General features: G+C 43.7%; 1 protein-coding gene across 6 annotated transcripts in view; it reads right to left on the bottom strand.

Annotated features, from left to right (window-relative positions):
- The window catches only part of PRUNE2 (prune homolog 2 with BCH domain), a 458,932-nt gene that overhangs the window by 410,502 nt on the left and 22,972 nt on the right, over positions 1–25,458 (bottom strand). For all 6 annotated transcript variants that reach the window (XM_069763045.1, XM_069763070.1, XM_069763062.1 and 3 more), the window contains exon 2: positions 17,459–17,611. The gene's annotated coding sequence lies outside the window, so the exon portion shown is untranslated. The remainder of the gene's footprint in view (positions 1–17,458; positions 17,612–25,458) is intronic.

Here is a 25,458-nt window from a genome sequence, read left to right as displayed (position 1 = left end):
CAGGTAAGTTCTTTGCATTAAGAGAGTAGCTGCTAAAAAGCCATTACAAACCAGAAAACAGATATTTGAAGCTGAGGGTGCCTCTTTAGTCCCTCAAACCTCAAGGTGTAGGATCCTTCAAAGGCTTGCTTTGGTGCATAAACCTACTATTCGGCCACCCTAAACAGTGTTCACAAGCAGAAAAGGTTGTAGTGGGCCCAGACACACATGAAGACTAATTTTCAAACAGTCTTGTTTACTTATGAGTGTCGAGCAACCCTGGATGGTCCAGATGGATGAAGTAGTGGATGGTTGGTGGATGGCCACCATGTCCAACAAGGCTGCGACGTCAGCAAGGAGGTGGAGGAGTCATGTTTTGGGCCGGAATCATGGGGAAACAGCTGCTAGGGCCCTTTAAGGTTCCTGAAGGTATGAAAACGACCTCTGCAAAGTATATAGAGTTTCTGACTGACAACTTTCTTCCATGGTATAAAATGCAGAAATGTGCCTTCAGGAGCAAAATCATCTTCATGCATTACAATGCACCATCTCATGCGGCAAAGAATACCTCTGAGTCATTGGCTGCTATGGGTATAAAAGGAGATAAACTCATGGTGTGGCCACCATCTTCCCCTGACCTCAACCCTATAGAGAACCTTTGGAGTATCATCAAGCAAAAGATCTATGAGGCTGGGAGGCAGTTCACATGAAAACAGAAAATCTGGGAGGTTATTGTTACTTCATGCAAAGAAATACAAGCAGAAACTCTCCAAAAACTCACAAGTTCAATGGATGCAAGAATTGTGAAGGTCAAAGAAGACTTCCTATGTTAACATGTAACGTGGCCTGTTAGGATGTTTTGGAGTTCAATAGCTTTTTGTTCAGTGAATGTCACCTCCTAATGCTGCAAAATCCACAAATGAGCATTTTCAGTTCTTTAAAACATATAAAATGTTTAGAAATTCTACTGTGCCTAATAATTTGGAACAGTGCATTTTGAGGTTTTATTCATTTTGGAGATTATACTGTTATCATTGGGAGGTTTCGCAATTGAATTCGATGTATACTCTAACGAGTGATAATTTTTATTAGACTGACTGTCATTTGCACCGACCATTTAGGAAAATCCGAGAAAAATATAATTTGCATAATAATTTGGAACATGTTGTAGTTGGTCTTAGTTGGATGTTTCTAAGTATACCTACATAGTTCTATTTTTAATATTTTTTGTGTTTATATTATGTATTATTGTTCTAATAAAGTTTGATAGATTTTATATACTGTATTAACTGATCCTTCAGCTGTTCTCAATCGGTGTAAGTTGTATTTTTGAAGGGTTCAATATTATTTATAGTGAGGAAGGTTTTTTTGCTTTATGGACTTCACTAAGAAGTCCGTGTTAGTGTTCGGGTTCGGCTGCCCGAACACCGGGTGTTTGTCCCACTGTCATGTGCATGACAGCGCAGCAAACACTGCTTCTGATCGGCAGCTAAATCATTACCACCGGTCAGAGAGCCATGGTTCCCATGCTGTCAAATGACAGTGTGAACCAGCAGCTGTGATTGGAGGTATACAGTTCACCTCCGGTCACTGGTGTCAGCTGTTAGGACTACCACTCCCAGCCTACACCTGCTGTACAGCTAATAACAGTGAGAGCAGGAGCGGCTGATGGGAGTATTCATCAGCCGGCTCCTGCGCTGTAAATACATAATTTTAGAAAAAAATTATGTGGGTTTCCCCGTATTTTTAATAACCAGCCAAACCAGCCAAGCAAAGCTCACAGTGACAGGCGGTGACGTGAGTTTTTTTAACAATGCCAATGGGAATCTCTCTTAGGTCACCGCAGTTCAGCCCAACCCACAGCATCCAGATATTGCAGCATAGTGGATGGGATTTCAAAGAATTCCATGCCCACTATGCATGTATCGATGACTTCGGATCACCCGCGGAAATGGACATGTGGCGCATCTTTCCAGACCGCAGCATGTCAATTTATCTTGCGGAGACTTGAGTCTCTGCAAGATAAATCTCACCCATACAATGTATTGGATGCAGTGATTCTGCACGGTTCAATGAACACATGCAAAATCACCTTCGTTCAAAAGCCGGCAGCACTATGAACGCAGCGGACATGTGCTGCATCCAAAGCGCTGCCGATTACTGACCGTGTGGACCTACTCTTAATGGCTTAAGAAAAACAAAATTAGGATTTTGATGTGGCCTAGTCAAAGTTCTGATGTTAATCCGATTGAAATGCTGTGGCATGACCTTAAAAAGGTGGTTCATGCTCGGAAACCCTCTAATGTGGTTGAATTACAACAATTCTGCAAAGATGATTAGGCCAAAGTTTCTCTAGAGCGTTGTAAAACACTTATTGCCAGTTATTCCAAATGCTTGATTGCAGTTGTTAGTGCAAAGGGTGGCCCAATCAGTTATTAGGCTTAGTACAATTACTTTTCCATACGGGGGCCTGTAGGTTTGGATTTCTTTTTCCCTTAATAATAAAGACCTTCATTTAAAAACAGCATTTTGTATTTATTTGTGTTATCTTTGTCTAACATTTACATTTTCTTGGCGATCTGATACATTTAAGTGTGACAAACATGCAAAAAAATAAGAAATCTGAAAGAGGCAAACACTAATGGTTACTGGGTCAACCAGACACAATTTGTCATAATCCCACTGGGGGTCGGTCAGCGGACAGCATAACACACACTCAACGGAATGGTAAAGGGGAGAGGAAGGCCCTAACAATAGGGAATGAGGGATGGGAACCTCCTGAGCTTCAACTTGAGCCTGTCCCTTCACTCCCCTAACGCCCTAAGCGGGTCCTTCCCCCTGCTGCCGTCACGAACCTCATCCCTCACTGTCACCTTACACTGCCCTGGCTAGTGCACTGGCCAGCAAGGGCGCTAGCCTCACTACTGCAGATGGTACAAATACAGTGACAAGCATGAGACAGACAAGGTAAAAGCACAAAAAATATATCTCCAGGCACCGCTGCCATGCTTCACACCGCAGAGAACACAGAAACAGGACCCTGAACTCCAGAAGTAGCTGATACATCGTTGACACAAAAGAGCTGCAACTGCAAGGCTGGTCTACATAGAATAACTCTATCACCAAAAGTCAGCTGATGCATCAGGTGACTATTTAAAGGATGGTGGGAGTGGTCACCATCCACATCAGCTGACTTAGCAATTCAGCTGCTGCAGCAAGCTGCCAGCAAGGAAAATTGACATTAACCCCTGCTGGCCTGAAAGGAAAAAAGCTACATTTAAATTATGAATCCATCCTTTCCTCAACCCTCACTCTACCAAAATGCTTGTTCATGCCCTAATCATCTCTCGCCTTGACCACTTCTACATTCTCCTCTGTGGCCTACCTTCTAACACTCTCACAACTCTCCATCCTTAACTCTGCTGCCCGACTAATTAATCTCCTCGCTACACTCCTGCTTCCCCTCTTTGTAAATCCCTTCACTGGCTCCAAATTTCCAAGTGTATCCAGTTTAAACTACTAACACTGACCTACAAAGCCACCCATAACCTTTCTCCTCCATATATTTCTGAACTAATCTCCCAATATCTTCCCTCATGTAATCTCCGGTCCTACCAGGAATTCCTTTTCTCCTCCACACTTATTTAGTCCTCATCCAATCGCCTCCAAGATTTCTCCCGACTATCCCCCATCTTCTGGAATTCTGTGCCCCAACACGTCCGATTATCCACATTTGGATCCTTCAGACAGAACCTAAAAACCCATCTCTTCGAAAAAGCATACAACTTGTAATGACTATGCTGCCACCTCAACACCATCGGAGCTACTGCAACCCCCAACCTACTGTCTCCGTCCCCATAATCCTGTAGAATGTAAGCCCGCAAGGGTAGGGTCCTCTTCTTCTGTACCAGTCTATCATTGTTAGTTTGTTTACTGTAAGTGATTTTTAAATTTTGATGTAACTGTAGCACCCTAGGTAACCGGTTGCTATAGTGATGTTGCCTTTTCTTCAGGGAGGGTAATTACATGCTTAGAGGCAATGGAGTTCTCTTTACCAGGTAAGGCACCAACACACAACACATTCCGAATCCAGGCCAGGAGGGGGAGCTCAGGACCCAGATTCAGGGGAGCTTCCCTGAGCTATATGTATCCTGACCTGGAGGAGTTAGGACAGTCTGATAGAGACACTGAAAGAGAAGGAAGTCTGGAAATGAAAGCAGACAGAGAGGCCGAGCAGCCATGAGGGAGCTACATCCTCTGGAAGGAGTCAGAGAACCCGAAGGGTTGTATGTCGTGGAGCTACAGAGGGAAGGAGCAAAGGAGACAAAAAGGGCTCAGAGGGGAACTGCGATCAGACACCCTCAGAGCCAGAGTGCAGCAGCCGGGTACCGGGAGCCCGAGGCTTTTGTGGGACTCTAAGACACAGAGCACAACCGGAGGGTCAAGAACTGTATGTAACAACACACCTGAGATGCAGCAGCACCTGAAGAGCCCGGGGCATGATAGAGTCCCTGTAAAATGGCTCAAGCTGCCTGTCATGCAGGTGCCTGTCCCAGGACAGGGGGAAAGAACGAGGACCTTGTTAGAAAGCTTCAGGTAGCAGGGACCTCATATAACAGAGCAAGTAGAAAAGGCTCACGGACCTCAACTGAGAAGGAGCTTCTCCCATTGCCTCTGAGCCTGCCGGACCATAGGACACCTGAGCCTGGTACCGTGAACTGTGGACTACTACATCTTCAGTAAACCAGGTAAAGACTTTACAACTTGTGTCCTCCACTTATTCATCGGCATTCACCACCTTGCCACACACCTTTGGGAGCCCTGGGGACCCCGCTTCACCTGTGGGAAGGGTTACCATCATTGCTGCAACAACATCCCCCAGAAGATGCCTTTAAAGAAGCGTGGGTCCCCACTGACCGAACACCAAAGGTGGCATCATGAACAATAGACTTTTACAATATCCCTTTAAAGACTTTTCTCCTTTAATTGGGCATCCAGGGCCACGAACCGGGTCGCAGCCACCGTGATATCCCCTTTAAGACTGGACCCAGTACCGAGTATCCTGCTGCCCTGGTGGGCGACCCATAACCCCTTCTCATGTACTGCACCATGGAGTCAATGGTGCTATATAAATAAATAATAATAATAATAGTGGAACCAGAGCTGCCACAAATCCAAAAATGGATTATGACACAACTCATGTGTATATGCACATATACCAAATCAGTTGTCTGGTTGATGCTGCACCCATGCATTGTTTTCCTATTGAATTATTTAGATTGGTCACTAATTACTATAACTACTTTATTAAATTAAGTAACAAAGTGAAGCATAACAATATCTACTAATTGTTTATTTGTAGTAAAGCATAATCAAACAGAAACAACTACATACATGCATGATAATTATACTCTTAGAAGGAAAGCAATTAGATTCTTTTTTGCTAATTATTTCTATGTAGACATTTATTTGTATTTGATCTATTAGGTCAATCAAGCAACACTATTTAATTGTTATTTTTTATATGAAAAACATTTAATCAGTGAAACAGCAAAACTGAAAAACAAGGATGACAAAAAAGAGCTTAAAGAAATACACAGTATTTTATAAATAGAGTAAAACTTTAAAATATGTTTATAATATTAAATAAAGATATATAAGAAAGTTTGGTTTTGTAGCTCATTTTTTCTTCCATTACAATGTAAAACATTTTCTAATATGTGAATTTTATAATTACTTTTCAAGTTTTATTTAAAAAATACAAATTATGAAACTACATAATTAAATACATTCTCCATTGAAGGCTACAAATATACACCTTATACAGTGGGCACAGAAAGAATTCAGACCCCTTCAAAATTTTAACTCCTTGTTTCATTGCAGCCGTTTGGAAAATTCAAAAAAGTTCATTTTTTTTCTCATTAATGTACACTCTGCACCACATCTTGACTGAAAAAAAACAGAAATGTAGAAATTTTTGCAAAGTTATTAAAAAAGAAAAACTGAAATATCACATAGTCATAAGTATTCAGACCCTTTGCTCAGTATTGAGTAGAAGCATCCTTTTGAGCTAATACAGGCATGAGTCTTCTTGGGAATAATGCAACAAGTTTTTCGCACCTGGATTTGGGGATCCTCTGCCATTCTTCCTTGCAGATCCTCTCCATTTCCGTCAGGTTGGATGGTGAACGTTGGTGGACAGCCAAGTTTAGGAAGACTTCTGGTGGTTCCAAACTTCTTCCATTTAAGGATTATGGAGGCCACTGTGCTCTTAGGAACCTTGAGTATTGCAGAAATTCTTTTGTAACCTTGGCCAGATCTGTGCCTTGCCACAATTCTGTCTCTGAGCTCCTTGGCCAGTTCCTTTGACCTCATGATTCTCATTTGGTCTGACATGCACTGTGAGCTGTGAGGTCTTATATAGACAGGTGTGTGCCTTTCCAAATCAAGTCCTATCAGTTTAATTAAACACTGCTAGCCTCCAATGAAGGAGTAGAACCATCTTAAGGAGGATCACTAGGAAATGGACAGCATGTGACTTAAATATGAATACTGAATGAAATATGAAATCTAAATACTTATGACTATATGATATTTCAGCGTTTCTTTTTTAATAAATATGCAAATATTTCTACATTTCTCTTTTTTTCAGTCAAGAGGGGGTGCAGAGTGTAAATTAATGAGAAAAAAATGAACTTTTTTTGAATTTACCAAATGGCTGCAATGAAACAAAGAGTGAAAAATTTAAAGTGGTTTGAATACTTTCCGTACCCATGGCATGATATTATGCACTCCTTTCACTTACAGCTACATCACAATGGATATGAAATTTTGGAAAGTCACTCTGCAAAATCTTTTAATTTGTTTTTCAAATAACAGGGAAACTATTACAAATAAACTGAAGTTTTGAAGTTACTGGCAATTTTTATCAAATTACAAGATACGGTACTTAAAGCAGATAGCCAGAAAGGAAGACGTGGATAAGTCTTCTGTTTGTTTAACTGGTCTACATTCATAAATGGTATAGCACTATTGAAAATTTAGTCAGTTCATGGGTTACAAACTAGATATATTTTGGAGGTTTGTTTATTACCAAACAGCTTAGAGAGTTTCCCAATAGTTAAGGTATAAAATATAACCTTTAATAACAATATTTAAAAAGGATATTAGAAAATGGACAAACATATCACGTCTACAAAAATAAAGTGCTCGTGCTCAAACAGTGCTCAGAATAAAAATGGCTTGATCTCACCAAACATATATGGACGGATACCCGCAGTCATCTGAAGGAATCCACCAGGGGTCCATACAGCAGGATAAAGTAGGAAGAAAAATTAAGAGGTGGGGTCAGTTCCCTTGACCCCTGTTGTGCCCCAGTATTGCTCCTGTCCTAACAAGGACAGGCCCCAAGTGAGCCCTGCTATGGACTACCCCTGAGAAAGAAATGAAGATAAATATGCCTCCCTACACGTTTCTTCTCCAGTCCTGGGGATTCATCAGGGGAGTTTCAAGTTGCCATAAGGCAATGTCCTATTATGTCTTAGAATAATTGTCCGTAAAAGCTGGATAACAGCAGTGGCTGAATATCCCTAAAAAGATAATATTTTGTGACAGTGTGTCACAACCTTGATGTGAGTCCTCCAAGGTTTGTTCATTACCCACAAGTGCTTCTCACTAAATTAGAATATCATCAAAAAGTTAATTTCTTTCAGTTCTTCAATACAAAAAGTGAAACTCATATATTATATAGAGTCATTACAAACAGAGTGATCTATTTCAAGTGTTTATTTCTGCTTATGTTTATGATAATTACTTACAGCCAATGAAAACCCAAAAGTCATTATCTCAGTAAATTAGAATAAATAACAAAAACACCTGCAAAGACTTCGGAAGCATTTCAAAAGGTCCCTAAGTCTGTTTCAGTAGGCTCCACAATCGTGGGGAATACCGCTGACTAGACAGATGTCCAGAAGGCAGTCATTGACACACTACACAAGGAGGGTAAGCAACAAAAGGTAATTGCTAAAGAAGCTGGCTGTTTACAGAGTTCTGCATCCAAGCATATTAATAGAAAGTTGAGTGGACGGAAAAACTGTGACAGAAAAAGGCGCACTAGCAACCAGGATAACCGCAGCCTTGAAAGGATTGTTAAGAAAAGGCCTTTCAAAAATTTGAGGGAGATTCACAAGGAGTGGACTGCCGCTGGAGCCATTGCTTCAAGAACCACCACACACAAACGTATGCAGAACATGGGCTACAAGTGTTGCAGTCCTTGTGTCAAGCCACTCATGACCAATAGATAACGCCAGTAGCATCTTACCTGGGCCAAGGAGAAAAAGAACTGGACTGTTGCTCAGTGGTCCAAGGTATTGTATTCAGATGAAAGCAAATTTTGCATTTCATTTGGAAATCAAGGTCCCAGAGTCTGGAGGAAAAGTGGAGAGGCACACAATCCAAGCTGCTTGAGGTCTTTTTGAAGATGGAATTTTCATTCTCAAATATGACTTGGCATCTGTCCACACTGCCAAATGTACTAATATCTGAATTAAAAAGAACAGCATCACTGTGCTTGATTGGCCAGCAAACTCATCTGACCTTAACCCCATAGAGAATCTATGGTAAATTGTCAAAAGGAAGATGAGAGACACCAGACCCAACAATGGAGACGACCTGAAGGCTTCTCTCAAAGCAAACTGGGCTTCCATGGCACCACAGGAGTGCCACAGGCTGATAGCCTCCATGCCACGCAGCATTAATGCAGTACTTGATGCAAAAGGAGCCTCGACTAAGTATGGAGTACATTTACTGAACATACATTTCAGTAGGCCAACATTTCGGATTTTAAACTCATTATTCAAGCTGGTGTTAACAAGTACTCTAATTTACTGAGATAATGACATTTGGGTTTTCCTTGACTGTAAGCCGTAATCATCAACATTAACCCCTTCAAGACCCAGCCTATTTTGACCTTAAAGACCTTGCCGTTTTTTGCAATTCTGACCAGTGTCCCTTTATGAGGTAATAACTCAGGAACGCTTCAACGGATCCTAGCGGTTCTGAGATTGTTTTTTCGTGACATATTGGGCTTCATGTTAGTGGTAAATTTAGGTCAATAAATTCTGCATTTATTTGTGATAAACACGGAAATTTGGCGAAAATTTTGAAAATTTCGCAATTTTCACATTTTGAATTTTTATTCTGTTAAACCAGAGAGATATGTGACACAAAATAGTTAATAAATAACATTTCCCACATGTTTACTTTACATCAGCACAATTTTGGAAACAAAATTTTTTTTTGTTAGGAAGTTATAAGGGTTAAAATTCGACCAGCGATTTGTCATTTTTACAACGAAATTTACAAAACCATTTTTTTTAGGGACCACCTCACATTTGAAGTCAGTTTGAGGGGTCTATATGGCTGAAAATACCCAAAAGTGACACCATTCTAAAAACTGCACCCCTCAAGGTACTCAAAACCACATTCAAGAAGTTTATTAACCCTTCAGGTGCTTCACAGCAGCAGAAGCAACATGGAAGGAAAAAATGAACATTTAACTTTTTAGTCACAAAAATTATCTTTTAGCAACAATTTTTTTATTTTCCCAATGGTAAAAGGAGAAACTGAACCACGAAAGTTGTTGTCCAATTTGTCCTGAGTACGCTGATACCTCATATGTGGGGGTAAACCACTGTTTTGGCGCACGGCAGGGCTTGGAAGGGAAGGAGCGCCATTTGACTTTTTGAATCAAAAATTGGCTCCACTCTTTAGCGGACACCATGTCACGTTTGGAGAGCCCCCGTGTGCCTAAAAATTGGAGCTCCCCCACAAGTGACCCCATTTTGGAAACTAGACGCCCCAAGGAACTTATCTAGATGCATAGTGAGCACTTTGAACCCCCAGGTGCTTCACAAATTGATCCGTAAAAATGAAAAAGTACTTTTTTTTCACAAAAAAATTCTTTTAGCCTCAATTTTTTCATTTTCACATGGGCAACAGGATAAAATGGATCCTAAAATGTGTTGGGCAATTTCTCCTGAGTACACCAATACCTCACATGTGGAGGTAAACCACTGTTTGGGCACATGGTAAGGCTCGGAAGGGAAGGAGCGCCATTTGACTTTTTGAATGAAAAATTATTTCCATCGTTAGCGGACACCATGTCGCGTTTGGATAGCTCCTGTGTGCCTAAACATTGGCGCTCCCCCACAAGTGACCCCATTTTGGAAACTAGACCCCCCAAGGAACTAATTTAGATGCCTAGTGAGCACTTTAAACCCTCAGGTGCTTCACAAATTGATCTGTAAAAATGAAAAAGTACTTTTTTTTCACAAAAAAATTCTTTTCGCCTCAATTTTTTCATTTTCACATGGGCAGTAGGATAAAATGGATCATAAAATTTGTTGGGCAATTTCTCCCGAGTACGCCGATACCTCATATGTGGGGGTAAACCACTGTTTGGGCACTCGGCAGGGCTCGGAAGAGAAGGCGCGCCATTTGACTTTTTGAATGGAAAATTAGCTCCAATTGTTAGCGGACACCATGTCGCGTTTGGAGAGCCCCTGTGTGCCTAAACATTGGAGCTCCCGCACAAGTGACCCCATTTTGGAAACTAGACCCCCCAAGGAACTTATCTAGATGCATATTGAGCACTTTAAACCCCCAGGTGCTTCACAGAAGTTTATAACGCAGAGCCATGAAAATAAAAAATAATTTTTCTTTCCTCAAAAATGATTTTTTAGCCTGGAATTTCCTATTTTGCCAAGGATAATAGGAGAAATTGGACCCCAAATATTGTTGTCCAGTTTGTCCTGAGTACGCTGATACCCCATATGTGGGGGTAAACCACTGTTTGGGCGCACGGCAGGGCTCGGAAGGGATGGCACGCCATTTGGCTTTTTAAATGGAAAATTAGCTCCAATCATTAGCGGACACCATGTCACGTTTGGAGAGCCCCTGTGTGCCTAAACATTGGAGATCCCCCAGAAATGACACCATTTTAGAAACTAGACCCCCAAAGGAACTAATCTAGATGTGTGGTGAGGACTTTGAACCCCCAAGTGCTTCACAGAAGTTTATAACGCAGAGCCATGAAAAAAAAAAAAAAAATTATTTTCTCAAAAATGATCTTTTAGCCTGCAATTTTTTATTTTCCCAAGGGTAACAGGAGAAATTTGACCCCAAAAGTTGTTGTCCAGTTTCTCCTGAGTACGCTGATACCCCATATGTGGGGGTAAATCACTGTTTGGGCACATGCCGGGGCTCGGAAGTGAAGTAGTGACGTTTTGAAATGCAGACTTTGATGGAATGCTCTGTGGGCGTCACGTTGCGTTTGCAGAGCCCCTGATGTGGCTTAACAGTAGAAACCCCCCACAAGTGACCCCATTTTGGAAACTAGACCCCCAAAGGAACTTATCTAGATGTGTGGTGAGCACTTTGAACCCCCAAGTGCTTCATAGAAGTTTATAATGCAGAGCCGTGAAAATAATAAATACGTTTTCTTTCCTCAAAAATAATTATTTAGCCCAGAGTTTTTTATTTTTCCCAAGGGTAACAGGAGAAATTTGACCCCAATATTTGTTGTCCAGTTTCTCCTGAGTACGGTGATACCCCATATGTGGGGGTAAACTACTGTTTGGGCACATGCCGGGGCTTGGAATTGAAGTAGTGACGTTTTGAAATGCAGACTTTGATGGAATGCTCTGCGGGCGTCACGTTGCGTTTGCAGAGCCCCTGATGTGCCTAAACAGTAGAAACCCCCCACAAGTGACCCCATTTTGGAAACTAGACCCTGAAAGGAACTTATCTAGATGTGTGGTGAGCACTTTGAACCCCCAAGTGCTTCATAGAAGTTTATAATGCAGAGCCGTGAAAATAATAAATACGTTTTCTTTCCTCAAAAATAATTATTTAGCCCAGAATTTTTTATTTTCCCAAGGGTTACAGGAGAAATTGGACCCCAAAAGTTGTTGTCCAGTTTCTCCTGAGTACGCTGATACCCCATATGTGGGGGTAAACCACTGTTTGGGCACACGTCGGGGCTCAGAAGGGAAGTAGTGACTTTTGAAATGCAGACTTTGATGGAATGGTCTGCGGGTGTCACGTTGCGTTTGCAGAGCCCCTGGTGTGCCTAAACAGTAGAAACCCCCCACAAGTGACCCCATTTTAGAAACTAGACCCCCCAAGGAACTTATCTAGATATGTGGTGAGCACTTTGAACCCCCAAGTGCTTCACAGACGTTTACAACACAGATCCGTGAAAATAAAAAATCATTTTTCTTTCCTCAAAAATTATGTTTTAGCAAGCATTTTTTTAGATTCACAAGGGTAACAGGAGAAATTGGACCCCAGTAATTGTTGCGCAGTTTGTCCTGAGTATGCTGGTACCCCATATGTGGGGGTAAACCACTGTTTGGGCACACGTCAGGGCTCGGAAGTGAGGGAGCACCATTTGACTTTTTGAATACGAGATTGGCTGGAATCAATGGTGGCGCCATGTTGCGTTTGGAGACCCCTGATGTGCCTAAACAGTGGTAACCCCTCAATTCTACCTCCAACACTAACCCCAACACACCCCTAACCCTAATCCCAACTGTAGCCATAACCCTAATCACAACCCTAACCCCAACACACCCCTAACCACAACACTAATTCCAACCCTAACCCTAAGGCTATGTGCCCACGTTGCGGATTCGTGTGAGATATTTCCGCACCATTTTTGAAAAATCTGCGGGTAAAAGGCACTGTGTTTTACCTGCGGATTTTCCGCGGATTTCCAGTGTTTTTTGTGCGGATTTCACCTGCGGATTCCTATTGAGGAACAGGTGTAAAACGCTGCGGAATCCGCACAAAGAATTCACATGCTGCGGAAAATACAACGCAGCGTTCCCGCGCGGTATTTTCCGCATCACGGGCACAGCGGATTTGGTTTTTCATATGTTTACATGGTACTGTAAACCTGATGGAACACTGCTGCGAATCCGCAGCCAAATCCGCACCGTGTGCACATAGCCTAATTCTAAAGGTATGTGCACACGCTGCGGAAAACGCTGCGGATCCGCAGCAGTTTCCCATGAGTGTACAGTTCAATGTAAACCTATGGGAAACAAAAATCGCTGTACACATGCTGCGGAAAAACTGCACGGAAACGCAGCGGTTTACATTCCGCAGCATGTCACTTCTTTGTGCGGATTCCGCAGCGGTTTTACAACTGCTCCAATAGAAAATCGCAATTGTAAAACCGCAGTGAAATGCGCAGAAAAAAACGCGGTAAATCCACCATAAATCCGCAGCGGTTTAGCACTGCGGATTTATCAAATCCGCAGCGGAAAAATCCGCAGAGGACCAGAATACGTGTGCACATTCCTAACCCTAACCCTACCCCTAACCCTACCCCTAACCCTAGCCCTAACCCTAACCCTACCCCTAACCCTACCCCTACCCCTACCCCTACCCCTACCCCTAACCCTACCCCTAACCCTACCCCTAACCCTAACCCTACCCCTAACCCTAACCCTATTCTAACATTAGTGGAAAAAAAAAAATTTCTTTATTTTTTTATTGTCCCTACCTATGGGGGTGACAAAGGGGGGGGGTCATTTATTATTTTTTTTATTTTGATCACTGAGATAGATTATATCTCAGTGATCAAAATGCACTTTGGAACGAATCTGCCGGCCGGCAGATTCGGCGGGCGCACTGCACATGCGCCCGCCATTTTGGAAGATGGCGGCGCCCGGGAGAAGACGGACGGGACCACGGCTGGATCGGTAAGTATGATAGGGTGGGGGGGGACCACGGGGGGGGGGATCGGAGCACGGGGGGGGGGATCGGAGCACGGGGGGGGGAATCGGAGCGCGGGAGGGGTGGAACGGAGCGCGGGGGGCGTGGAACGGAGCACGGGGGGGCTGGAATGGAGCACGGGGGGGTGGAACGGAGCACGGGGGGGGGTGGATCGGAGTGCAGGGGGGGTGATTGGAGCACGGGGGGGTGATTGGAGCACGGGGGGAGCGGACACGAGCACGGGGGGGAGCGGAGCACAGGGCGGAGGGGAGCCGGAGCAGTGTACCGGCCAGATCGGGGGGGTGGGGGGGCGATCGGAGGGGTGGGGTGGGGGAACACTAGTATTTCCAGCCATGGCCGATGATATTTCAGCATCGGCCATGGCTGGATTGTAATATTTCACCCGTTATAATGGGTGAAATATTACAAATCGCTCTGATTGGCAGTTTCACTTTCAACAGCCAATCAGAGCGATCGTAGCCACGAGGGGGTGAAGCCACCCCCCCTGGGCTAAACTACCACTCCCCCTGTCCCTGCAGATCGGGTGAAATGGGAGTTAACCCTTTCACCCGATCTGCAGGGACGCGATCTTTCCATGACGCCGCATAGGCGTCATGGGTCGGATTGGCACCGACTTTCATGACGCCTACGTGGCGTCAAAGGTCGGGAAGGGGTTAATATAAATAAACACTTGAAATAGAAAAAGTTGTGACATCATTGTTACTTCTGGGATCTGGATACAGCGGAAGATTTGGCGCGCGATGAAGATCGGACGTCGTCTGGAAAGTACAGCCATGAAGTATTAGTTTTTTTGTTAATATCCAAGCAGATTTCAGTTGATCAATGGATGTAAGGGCCCTACAGATCTTGGAAAAGCCCTTTAAGTGGGTACTACCCTTTGTAGTAATGCAATACATATCTATTTAAAACTGTGGTTCGGGTTCACTATAAGCTTTTGGAACGTTTATTATACTGGATTGGCTTATCGGGAGCTCTTTTGCAGTGTCTTTTGTGGTGCGGTGACCCACGTTGCAGCCAGGGGGCGCTGTGTGTGTGCTTCGGGATGCGCTTGGAGGCATAATTATGGTGATGAGACAAAGTCCGGCAGGATTGTAAATGGCCGGTATGTGTCGCAGAGGTGCTCTGCGCTGTAAGCCCAAAATTATATGGTTATGCTGGGACCTATAGTTCCACAAGAGTTTGTTGTGTTTACTTATAAGGGCGGGCTTATAGGGGTAGCTGGTGAGCTGGGCAGGACTGGCTAACCACACATACTCCGATCTAGGGGAGTGGTTACAACCATATAATGTGACTGAGGTCTGGTCACATGGTCAGAGTGTATGGATCTGTTTGGTCCATGTGTAAGGTCCTGGACGGTTGTTGTTGGAAGCTCCTGTGAGTGGAGTCTTCCTGGAAGCACCTGAGAGACCATAGACCTGGTGGTCTGTGTTGGAGTCTCCTGGGAGTGGAGACGTCCTGGAAGCACTTAGAAAGGCTGTGGGCCTGAATGCTCAGGGTGTTGGATTGTCCTGGGATGGACTGGAATCCTGCAAGCACCTGGTGAGAGTGTGAGTCCTGGAATGGTCAGGGTGTTGGATTGTCCTGGCATGGACTGGAGTCCTGCAAGCACCTGGTGAGACCATGAACTGATGGCCTGTGTGTTGGAAGTGCCTGTGACTGGACTTCCTGAAAGCGCATGGAGAGGCTGCATCTACAGAGCCTGTGACGGCTTCTGTGTTGAGGAAGCTACAGTTCCTACTGCGGGTCTGGACTATCCGAGGTGCCCTGGTCACAAGAACGGTGATCCCAGTGAGGCAGCTTTTCCCTGGGAACCAGCATTGACGGGAGTCAGTGTGTGGAGCCGGAGCTCCTGTAAGGTAACTCCAGATAACAAGAGGTTATGGGCAGAGACGTATCTGCAATTGGAACAAAGTGTCGGTGGTTTAGTGTTCCGTTGATCTATGTAATGAACTGTTTGTGTTATGGTTTATGATGTCTAATAAACCGAATAAGACTGTTTACGTGGAGAAACCGTGCCTGAGTGCTTAAATCCCGTGCCAAGCGAGTGTTCCCCAACCCACTCAGGTAGCGTTTCACCACACTTTGTAACACGGAAGATCTCTATTTGACAAAGCACATATCTGAGTTGGGACTTGTTTTTTGCAGGAAATCACTTTTTGTTCCAATTTTTGGGAGACAGAATGGAAAAATAAATAGAAATTCAGGAATGGTCTTTGATTATTTTCCTTAAGCTGTTTTACTCAGCTCACCATAAAGTGAAATTGATGAGACAATTTTATTTTTCTGGTCAGAACGATTTTTAGTGGTCTAGGGTTATATACTAATTTTACAATTTACTATTTTTACATACTAAACACTGTTACAAAAAATTATATATCACCATAGTATGGATGCTTGTTTTTTTTTTTCGTGGGATGACTTGAAGTTTTCATTGATAATATTTTGGACTATGTACATTTTTTTCAACATTTTTAGGATTTTTGTTAGACAGAATAAAGAAAAACATACAATTAATGAACTGAATTTCTTTATTTTTATCACTCCTAAACTGATTTTATGAATGTCAGCATTTATTGCGATATTTTGAGAAACTTGAGACTTTATGTGCTAAAAAGTCGCAGGAATTGTTTGATTCAGAAGTAATAGAAATAAATACCAAATTTGACCTTGCACAAAATTTATGAACTGTGTGCATACAATTTGGTACAAAAAACATCAGCGAATGCCACAAAACAAAAGGATACTTAAAGAAAACACAAATAATGAAATGGGCCCATTACCTATAGAGGTGGAGAACTTGTGAAAAATGCAGAACACAAATAAGCCTTATAATGGTCGGTCACACAGTAGTGTTATTACTCATATGAACACATTCTGAAGAGTCATCTGAAACCACCATACCAGCAATTTAATTTGGTATTCCCATGGAACAAAGTACATATTAATTTATAGATCTTAGAATAGAGTTCCACAATTGGGTGTGTGTTAAAAAAATGTTCCTGTGCTGAGATAATCTTATAAATGTGCCCCTGCTGTGTACTGTGTAATGGCTGTGTCTGACCGTGCAGGAACATGGTCTGATCATACCACAGCTTCTGGGCGGGGGAGGGGGGGGAGGGAGATAAAAGAGAGTATACAGACAGGACAGCATGGGATGGCAGCTGCTGTTTTCTGTGAGACATTTCCCTGCCTGTTTAAAAACATATTTTGTCTCACAGAACAATACAGTTGTGATCCCATGCTGTAATGTCTGTATATTATTTTGCTCCCCCCGCCCCGCCCAGGAGCTGTGGTATGATCAGACCATGTCCCTGTATGGTCAGACACAAACATTACACAGTACATAGTAGGAGCATACTTATAAGACTATCTCAGCACAGGATTATTTTTTAACACAACTAACTATGAAATTTTTTTATTGCAAGACCTATTGATTAAAATGTACTTTGCTTGTGGGAAAACTCCTTTAAAGAGTTGCAATTAAGCAACATATTGGCATTAGCATTATATAACTGTAATGAAATTAGATGAGCAATCAAATACATAAAAAGAGAACATTGATATGAAATAGGTTCATAGGATTTGCAATGACAACATAAGAGAGAAGTGAAAAGGCAAATGGAACTGGTATTCAGCATGTATTGAGGCATAAAATATTATTAGTAAAAGACCTCACCTTGAGTATGAAGTTTTGCTTCTTGCAGACTACTTATAATATCCTGTCGTGGTGGTAGATCTGGAAACCTCTCCTCCAGAACGCACACAATTTCTTCTTGTTGCTCTGATACCTTTTCATGGTCAGCAAATAAAGCGTTAAATAGAATGCTTCCTGAGGACATAATAAAAAAAATTGCCTGTTAATTCAAAATATTATGAACAATTCAGACTATGATGAGTGATATACTGCACAGTTGTGCTCAAAAGTTTACACACCCCTGCAGAATTTTTGCTTTCTTGGCGTTTTTTCAGAGAATATGAATGATAACACCAAAACTTTTTCTCCACTCATAGTTAGTGGTTGGGTGAAGCCATTTATTGTCAGACTATTGTTTTTTCTCCTTTTAATCATAATGACAACCCAAAACATCCAGCGTAGTACTGTCCCGATCAGGGTGGGTCAACTTGTCGACGGCGTTTATGTGCCGCACGTATACCAACTTAAACCAAGCTCAATTTTTGTGTTTTTTCTTTGTAGTTTTGCATTCTGTGGAAGCCGGGGTGTGGCCTCCCTCCCTTGAGCTGGAAATTACATTTAACCCCTTAGTGATAGAGCCAATTTGGTACTTAATGACCGAGCCAATTTTTGCAATTCTGACCACTGTCACTTTATGAGGTTATAACTCTGGAACGCTTCAACGGATCCCGCTGATTCTGAGATTGTTTTTTCGTGACATATTGTACTTCATGTTAGTGGTAACATTTCTTCGATATTACTTGCGATTATTTATGAAAAAAACGGAAATATGGCGAAAAAATTTTTAATTTTGCAATTTTCAAACTTTGTATTTTTATGCCCTTAAATCAGAGAGATATGTCACGAAAAATAGTTAATAAATAACATTTCACACATGTCTACTTTACATCAGCACAATTTTGGAAACAACATTTTTTTTTGTTAGGGAGTTATAAGGGTTAAAAGTTGACCAGCAATTTCTCATTTTTACAACACCTTTTTTTTTAGGGACCACATCACATTTGAAGTCATTTTGAGGGGTCTATATGATAGAAAATAAAGAAGAACGACACCATTCTAAAAACTGCACCCCTCAAGGTTCTCAAAACCACATTCAAGAAGTTTATTAACTCTTTACGTGCTTCACAGGAACTGAAACAATGTGGAAGGAAAAAATGAACATTTAACTTTTTTTTGCAAACATTTTAATTCAGAACCATTTTTTTATTTTCACAAGTGTAAAAACAGAAATGTAACCATAAATTTTGTTATGCAATTTCTCCTGAATACGCCAATACCCCATATGTGGGGGTAAACCACTGTTTGGGCGCACCGCAGAACTTGGAAGTGAAGGAGCGCCGTGTGACTTTTTCAATGCAGAATTGAAAGAGCTTCACAGAAGTTTATAACGTAGAGCCGTGAAAATAAAAAAATCGCATTTGTTTACACAAAAATGATCTTTTCGCCCACAAATTCTTATTTTTACAACAAGGGTAACAGAAGAAATTAGACCACAAAAGTTGTTGTGCGATTTCTCCTGAATGCATCGATACCCCATATGTGAGGGTAAACCACTGTTTGGGCGCACCGCAGAGCTTGGAAGTGAAGGAGCGCCGTTTTACTTTTTCAATGTAGAATTGGCAGGAATTGAGATTGGACGCCATGTCGCGTTTGGAGAGCCCCTGATGTGCCTAAACAGTGGAAACCCCCCACAAGTGACCCCATTTTGGAAACTAGACCCCTTAAGGAACTTATCTAGATGTGTGGTGAGCACTTTGAAGCCCCATGTGCTTCACAGAAGTTTATAACGTTGAGCCGTGAAAATAAAAAATCGCATTTTTTCTACAAAAATGATCTTTTTGCCCCCAAATTTTTATTTTCACAAGGGTAACAGGAGAAATTAGACCACAAAAGTTGTAGTGCAATTTCTCCTGAGTACGTCGATACCCAATATGTGGGCGTAAACCACTGTTTGGGCGCACCGCAGAGCTTGGAAGAGAAGGAGTGCCGTTTTACTTTTTCAATGTAGAATTGTCTAGAATTGAAATCGGACGCCATGTCGCGTTTGGAGAGCCCCTGATGTGCCTAAACAGTGGAAACCCCCCACAATTGACACATTTTGGAAACTAGACCCCCCAAGGAACTTATCTAGATGTGTGGTGAGAACTTTGAATGCCCAAGTGCTTCACAGAAGTTTAGAATGCAGAGTCGTTAAAATAAAATAATATTTTTTTTCCACAAAAAAGATTTTGTAGCCCCCAAGTTTTTATTTTCACAAGGGTAACAGGAGAAATTGGACCCCAAAAGTTGTTGTCCAATTTATCCCGAGTATGCTGGTACCCCATATATGGGGGTAAACCACTGTTTGGGCGCACGGCAGAGCTCGGAAGGGAAGGAGCGCTGTTTTGGAATGCAGACTTAGATAGAATGGTCTGTGGGTGTTATGTTGCGTTTGCAGAGCCCCTGATGTACCTAAACAGTAGTAACTTCACAGAAGTTTAGAATGCAGGGTCGTGAAAAGTTTTTTTCCACAAAAAAGATTTTGTAGCCCCCAAGTTTTTATTTTCACAAGGGTAACAGGAGAAATTGGACGCCAAAAGTTGTTGTCCAATTTATCCCGAGTACGCTGATGCCCCATATGTGGGGGTAACCCACTGTTTGGGCGCACGGCAGAGCTCAGAAGGGAGGGATCACCATTTGACTTTTTGAGCGCAAAATTGGCTGTCGTGTTTGGAGACCCCCTGATGTACCTAAACAGTGGAAACCCCCCAATTCTAGCTCCAACCCTAACCCCAACACACCCCTAACCCTAATCCCAACCCGATCCATAATCCTAATCACTAACCCTAACGATAATCACAACCCTTACCCCAAAACAACCCTAATGTCAACCCTAACATAACCCTAATCAAAACCCTAAATCCAACACACCCCTAATCCTAATCTCAACCCTAACCTCAAACCTAACCCTAATCCCAATACACCCCTAATCACAACCCTAACCTTAACCCTAATCCCGAACCTAACCCTAATCCCAAGCGTAACCCTAATGCCAACCCTAACCCTAATACCAACTCTAATCCAAACCCTAACCCCAAATCTAACCTTAACTTTAGCCCCAACCCTAGCCCTAACTTTAGCCCCAACCCTAACCCTAGCCCTAAGGCTACTTTCACACTTGCGTCGTTTGGCATCCGTCGCAATCCGTCATTTTGGACAAAAAACTGATCCTCCAAATGTGCCCGCAGGATGGGTTTTTTTGCCCATAGACTTGTATTGCCAACGGATCGTGATGGAGGGCCACACGTCGCGTCCGTCGTGCACTGGATCAATTGTGTTTTGGCGGACCGTCGGCACAAAAAACGTTCAATGTAACGTTTTTTGTACGTCGCGTCCGCCCTTTCTGACCGCGCATGCGTGGCTGTAACTCCGCCCCCTCCTCCCCAGGACATAGTTTGGGCAGCGGATGCGTTGAAAAACTACATCCGCTGCCCACGTTGTGCATACTTTTTCACAATGTGCGTCAGTATGTCGGGCCGACGCATTGAGACGGCCCCGTACCGACGTAAGTGTGAAAGAACCCTAACCCTGAATTTAGCCCCAACCCTAACCCTAAATTTAGCCCCAACCCTAACCCTAGCCCTAACCCTAACTCTAGCCCTAACCCTAACCCTAGCCCTAACCCTAGCCCTAACCCTAACTCTAGCCCTAAGCCTAACCCTAGCCCTAACCCTAGCCCTAACCCTAGCCCTAACCCTAGCCCTAACCCTAACTCTAACCCTAATTTTAGCCCCAACTGCTCTTCTCCTGTCGGCCGGCAGATGGCGATAGATGGCGGGCGCACTGCGCATGCGCCCGTCATTTTCTTTTCCCCAGCAGCCAGGAGGAGTAGCAGGAGGATCCAGGGACACCGGTAAGTATAATAGGGTCCCCGAATCCCCCTATTTCTCTGTCCTCTGATGTGCGATCACATCAGAGGACAGAGAATTACACATTGATTTTTTTTTTTTTGCGGTCGCCGGTAAACAGTTAATTACCGGCGATCACAAAACAGGGGTCGGTAAAACCGACCCCAATCATGTTCTTTGGGGTCTCGGCTACCCCCGGCAGCCGAGACCCCAAAGATTCTCCCGGTGCCGGCCGGCCGGCGCACTGCGCATGCGCCCGCCATTTTGAAGATGGCGGCGCCCACCAGGAGCCACGAGGAGCACCGGGGGAGATAGGTGAGTATCGGGGGGCTACCTGGGACCCCTTTTCTCTGTCCTCTGATGTGCGATCACATCAGAGGACAGAGAAATTAAAAAGAGATCGCTTTTTTTTTTTTGCGATCGCCGGTAAACGGTTATTACCGGCGATCGCAAATGCGGGGTCGGTTAAAAAACCCCCGAATCATGTTCCCTGGGGTCTCGGCTACTCCCCGGCAGCCGAGACCCCGGAGAAAATCCGACTCTGGGGGGCGCTATTTACTTTTTCCACAGCGCCGTTAATTAACGGCGCTGTGGTTTAAGTACCCTTAGCGGCCGCCGTTAAAAGGCGTATCGGCGGTCGCTAAGGGGTTAAAAGCTTCCCCTAGGCTGGTGTCCACAGGTCCCGACACGGTTCACTTGTCTGCCCTTTTCAAACACTGAGGTCAACTCTGACACATAGTAAGGTTTTTAATATTAGACACCATAAGACCATTCCGATCAGGGGCACCTTGTCGATGGTGGGTTGTCTTGTATGCGATTTTTGATCAAAAACAGTAATACTAAGAACCCTGTGTTAATTAAATGCACTCTTGCATTTTACTTATTTAGTTTCCGTTTCAGACTATCCATGCTGGACAGGCATGAAGCTGGGTCTGAGAGTCTTCTCTGTATCGCAGACCAAAAACTCCTGTTCCTCCTCCTAATCCTCCTGTTTCTCGTCTTCACCCAATGTGGCCTGAGAATATTGTCTGAGGCAGGGCTGTGTGGTATCAGCCACGGTAAAATCTTGCTCAATTGCCACCTGCTCAGCATTCAATGCTTCCTCTTTCAGATTCTGCAACGAACATTGTAAGGCTATGTGCACATGTAGGTTCGGGTCCCTGCGGGTTCTCCCGCAGCGGATTTGATAAATCTGCAGGGCAAAACCGCTGCGGTTATTCCTGCAGATTTATCACGTTTTGTCTTGTGGTTTCCGTTGCACGTTTTACTCCTGCACTGGTTTTACTATTGATGCTGCATATGCAGCATCAATAGTAATGTTAAAAAATAAAAAAAAATGGTTATACTCACCCTCTGACGTCCCGATCTCCTCGGTGCTGCAGGCAGCGGTCTGGTTCCAAAGATGCTGTGCGAGAAGGACCTTTTTGACGTCACGGTCAAGTGACCACGACGTCACTGCAGGTCCTGCTCGCATAGCAAACCTGAGACCTGACCACCGCGTGCAGCACTGAGAGTTGAGTATATCATAATTTTTTATTTTAATTCTTTTTTTTTACCACAAATATGGTTCCCAGGGCCTGGAGGAGAGTCTCCTCTCCTCCACCCCGGGTAGCAACCGCACATTATCCGCTTATTTCCCGCATGGTGGGCACAGCCCCATGCGGGAAGTAAGAGGATCAATGCATTCCTATGTGTGCAGAATCGCTGCGATTCTGCACAAAGAAGTGACATGCTGCGGGTTGTAAACCGCTGCGTTTCTGCATGGTTTTTCCCGCAGCATGTGCACAGCGGTTTGCGGTTTCCCATTGGTTTACATGTTTACTGTAAACGCAATGGAAACTGCTACGGACCCGCAGCATCAAAATCGCTGCGGTTCCGCGGTAAAAACCGCAACGTGTGCACATAGCCTAATAGAGGAGCGGAATTGGTTATGCTGATAATAGCATCATCAGCACTCACCATCTTGGTGCAGTACTCAAAGTTTTGAAGAACCTTACATATGTCAGCGATCCATACATACTTAGCAGTTGTTATGTGTGGGGGCTGAGTGTTACTCTGGCGGGCATTAAAATGCTGAAATTCAGAGATTGCCCTCTGCTGCTCTCTAAGCATTGCCAACATATGAAAGGTCAAATTCCAGCATGTGGGCAGCTCACAAATCAGTCGGTGACGAGGAAAATTAAAGCGCTGCGGCAGCGCAGCCAGACCGGCGAAAGACTGAGATGACTTTCAGAAATAGGTACTGATACGGCGTACCTTGGCAAGTAGGTCTGGCAAGTCAAGCTATGCTTTTAAAAACCGCTGTACAACCAAGTTCAGCACGTGGACCATGCATGGAATGTGAACCAGCTTGCCGAGTATTAAAGCCGCCACCCATTATTGCACACAACCAGACCTGGCCTAGGTGGAGGTTCAGCATGGGAGAGCCACTGATCGGTCTGGTCTTTTATCCCTGGATCTTCCCTGAACTGTGCTGGCCAGAGCACGACTGATATTGTGTAACACATGCTTATGTAATGCGGAGACGGTGCACTGGGAAAAAGAGTGGCAGATGGGAATCGAGTACCATGGGGCTGCCACTGCCAAGAGGCCGCGGAAAGACTCAGCTCCCACAAGCCGAAACAGCAACATTTCTAGGGCTAGCAAACTGGCAATGTGGGTGTTCAGTGTTTGTGCCTGTGGGTGGGTGGATATTTCTGCTTCCTGTGAAACGTCTCGGGCAGAGACAACTGAACACTGCACTAGGACAATGAACTGGACGTGGTTGCTGACTGTTGTGTCTGTGCAACCGCAGGTTGTGGGCAAGAGGCATCAGCACCTGCTTCCTGGACAGCAGATTGGGAAGGCCGTAACACAGAAGTGACAGTGGTTTCAGACTCAGAAACAGTTTTTGTACCCAGGCATTCCACTCACCTACTGGGTTGCTTGGCTGCCATGTGCATGTTGGTGGTGATCAGGTTGGCAGTGTTCTTGCCTCTTCTCAGGTTGGTATGGCAAATGCTGCAAGTTACCGTTGTTTTGTCTGAAGGACTTGTGAAGGAACAAATTATGAAAGATTCTCCATTTTGTGCTTTGACTCCATTTTGTTGTTGGTTAAAGATAAATTCTGTTATTTACTTAGGTAGAAGGTTACAGCTGCCATGAAGTAACTGTCCTGTTTCTCACGAAGATAACATTTTGTTATTCAGCTAGTCTATGGTTCATAATTGGTATAAAGACCTTGAGTATTCTAACTCGAGTGAGCCAGATAAGAGACTCGTGGGTGTATCGCTATACAAGACTGAGGCATCTGTTAATATTTTTTTTATGCCAAAAAGACACGACCATATCTGTAGTTTCCATTTTTCCTGTATCCTCATGGGTTAAGTTTTTCCTGTATTCTTATAGGTTAAGAACTGTGAGCGTGTTCTTATGCTGATTGGTTGAAGTATAATTTCTATGACTATGAAAACTCATACACAATAAACGGGGGCCCAGAGATCTGCTCGATCCCCCATACAGAGGCACGAGTCTCCGTCTGGTCATTTTCAGTTGCCGGCAACGCCCTGTAGATTAATTTGGAAATCACTGAGTCAACCGTGAAGGATCACTTTAGATCCTCCCTCAACAGCTTGGCGCCCAACGTGGGGCCCCAAACAGGAACGCCTCTGCCCCCCGGAGGACAACCAGACAAAGGACCCTCGGAGCGGACACAGGCACTGGAAAATTGGGACTGATCATCCCCCACAACAACCACGGTAAGTTGGCAGTTATACTGTCCAGACTGACCGTTTGGTGTGGTTTTCTTGTGTTTGTTGCTGCAAAGAGGATCTGAGGTTTGTCCCCGATGGTGGGGTGATTTTTGGGTGGAATCATATAGAGGTGTAGTTCCGTTGGGAGCCCAGTGCTCGAACCGTACCTCATAAGGGACGGACACCCCGGATTGACCAGTAATTGTAATTCTCTTTATAGTCAAAATATCCTGAATTCCTGATCATTGTTAGAATCAGGCGCGGTGAGGTGATCGAAGATTGGGTAGGATACGTAACTCAGGTATATATAGAAGTATACAGTATATATATCCAGAGGTATTCGGAGGGAAGTCTAAGATGCCCT

This window comes from Ranitomeya imitator, chromosome 1, assembly GCF_032444005.1.
Source record: "Ranitomeya imitator isolate aRanImi1 chromosome 1, aRanImi1.pri, whole genome shotgun sequence".
Lineage (NCBI taxonomy): Eukaryota > Metazoa > Chordata > Amphibia > Anura > Dendrobatidae > Ranitomeya > Ranitomeya imitator.
The sequence above is the reverse complement of the archived record's forward strand: the minus strand, read 5'-3'. Positions and strand labels throughout refer to the sequence as shown.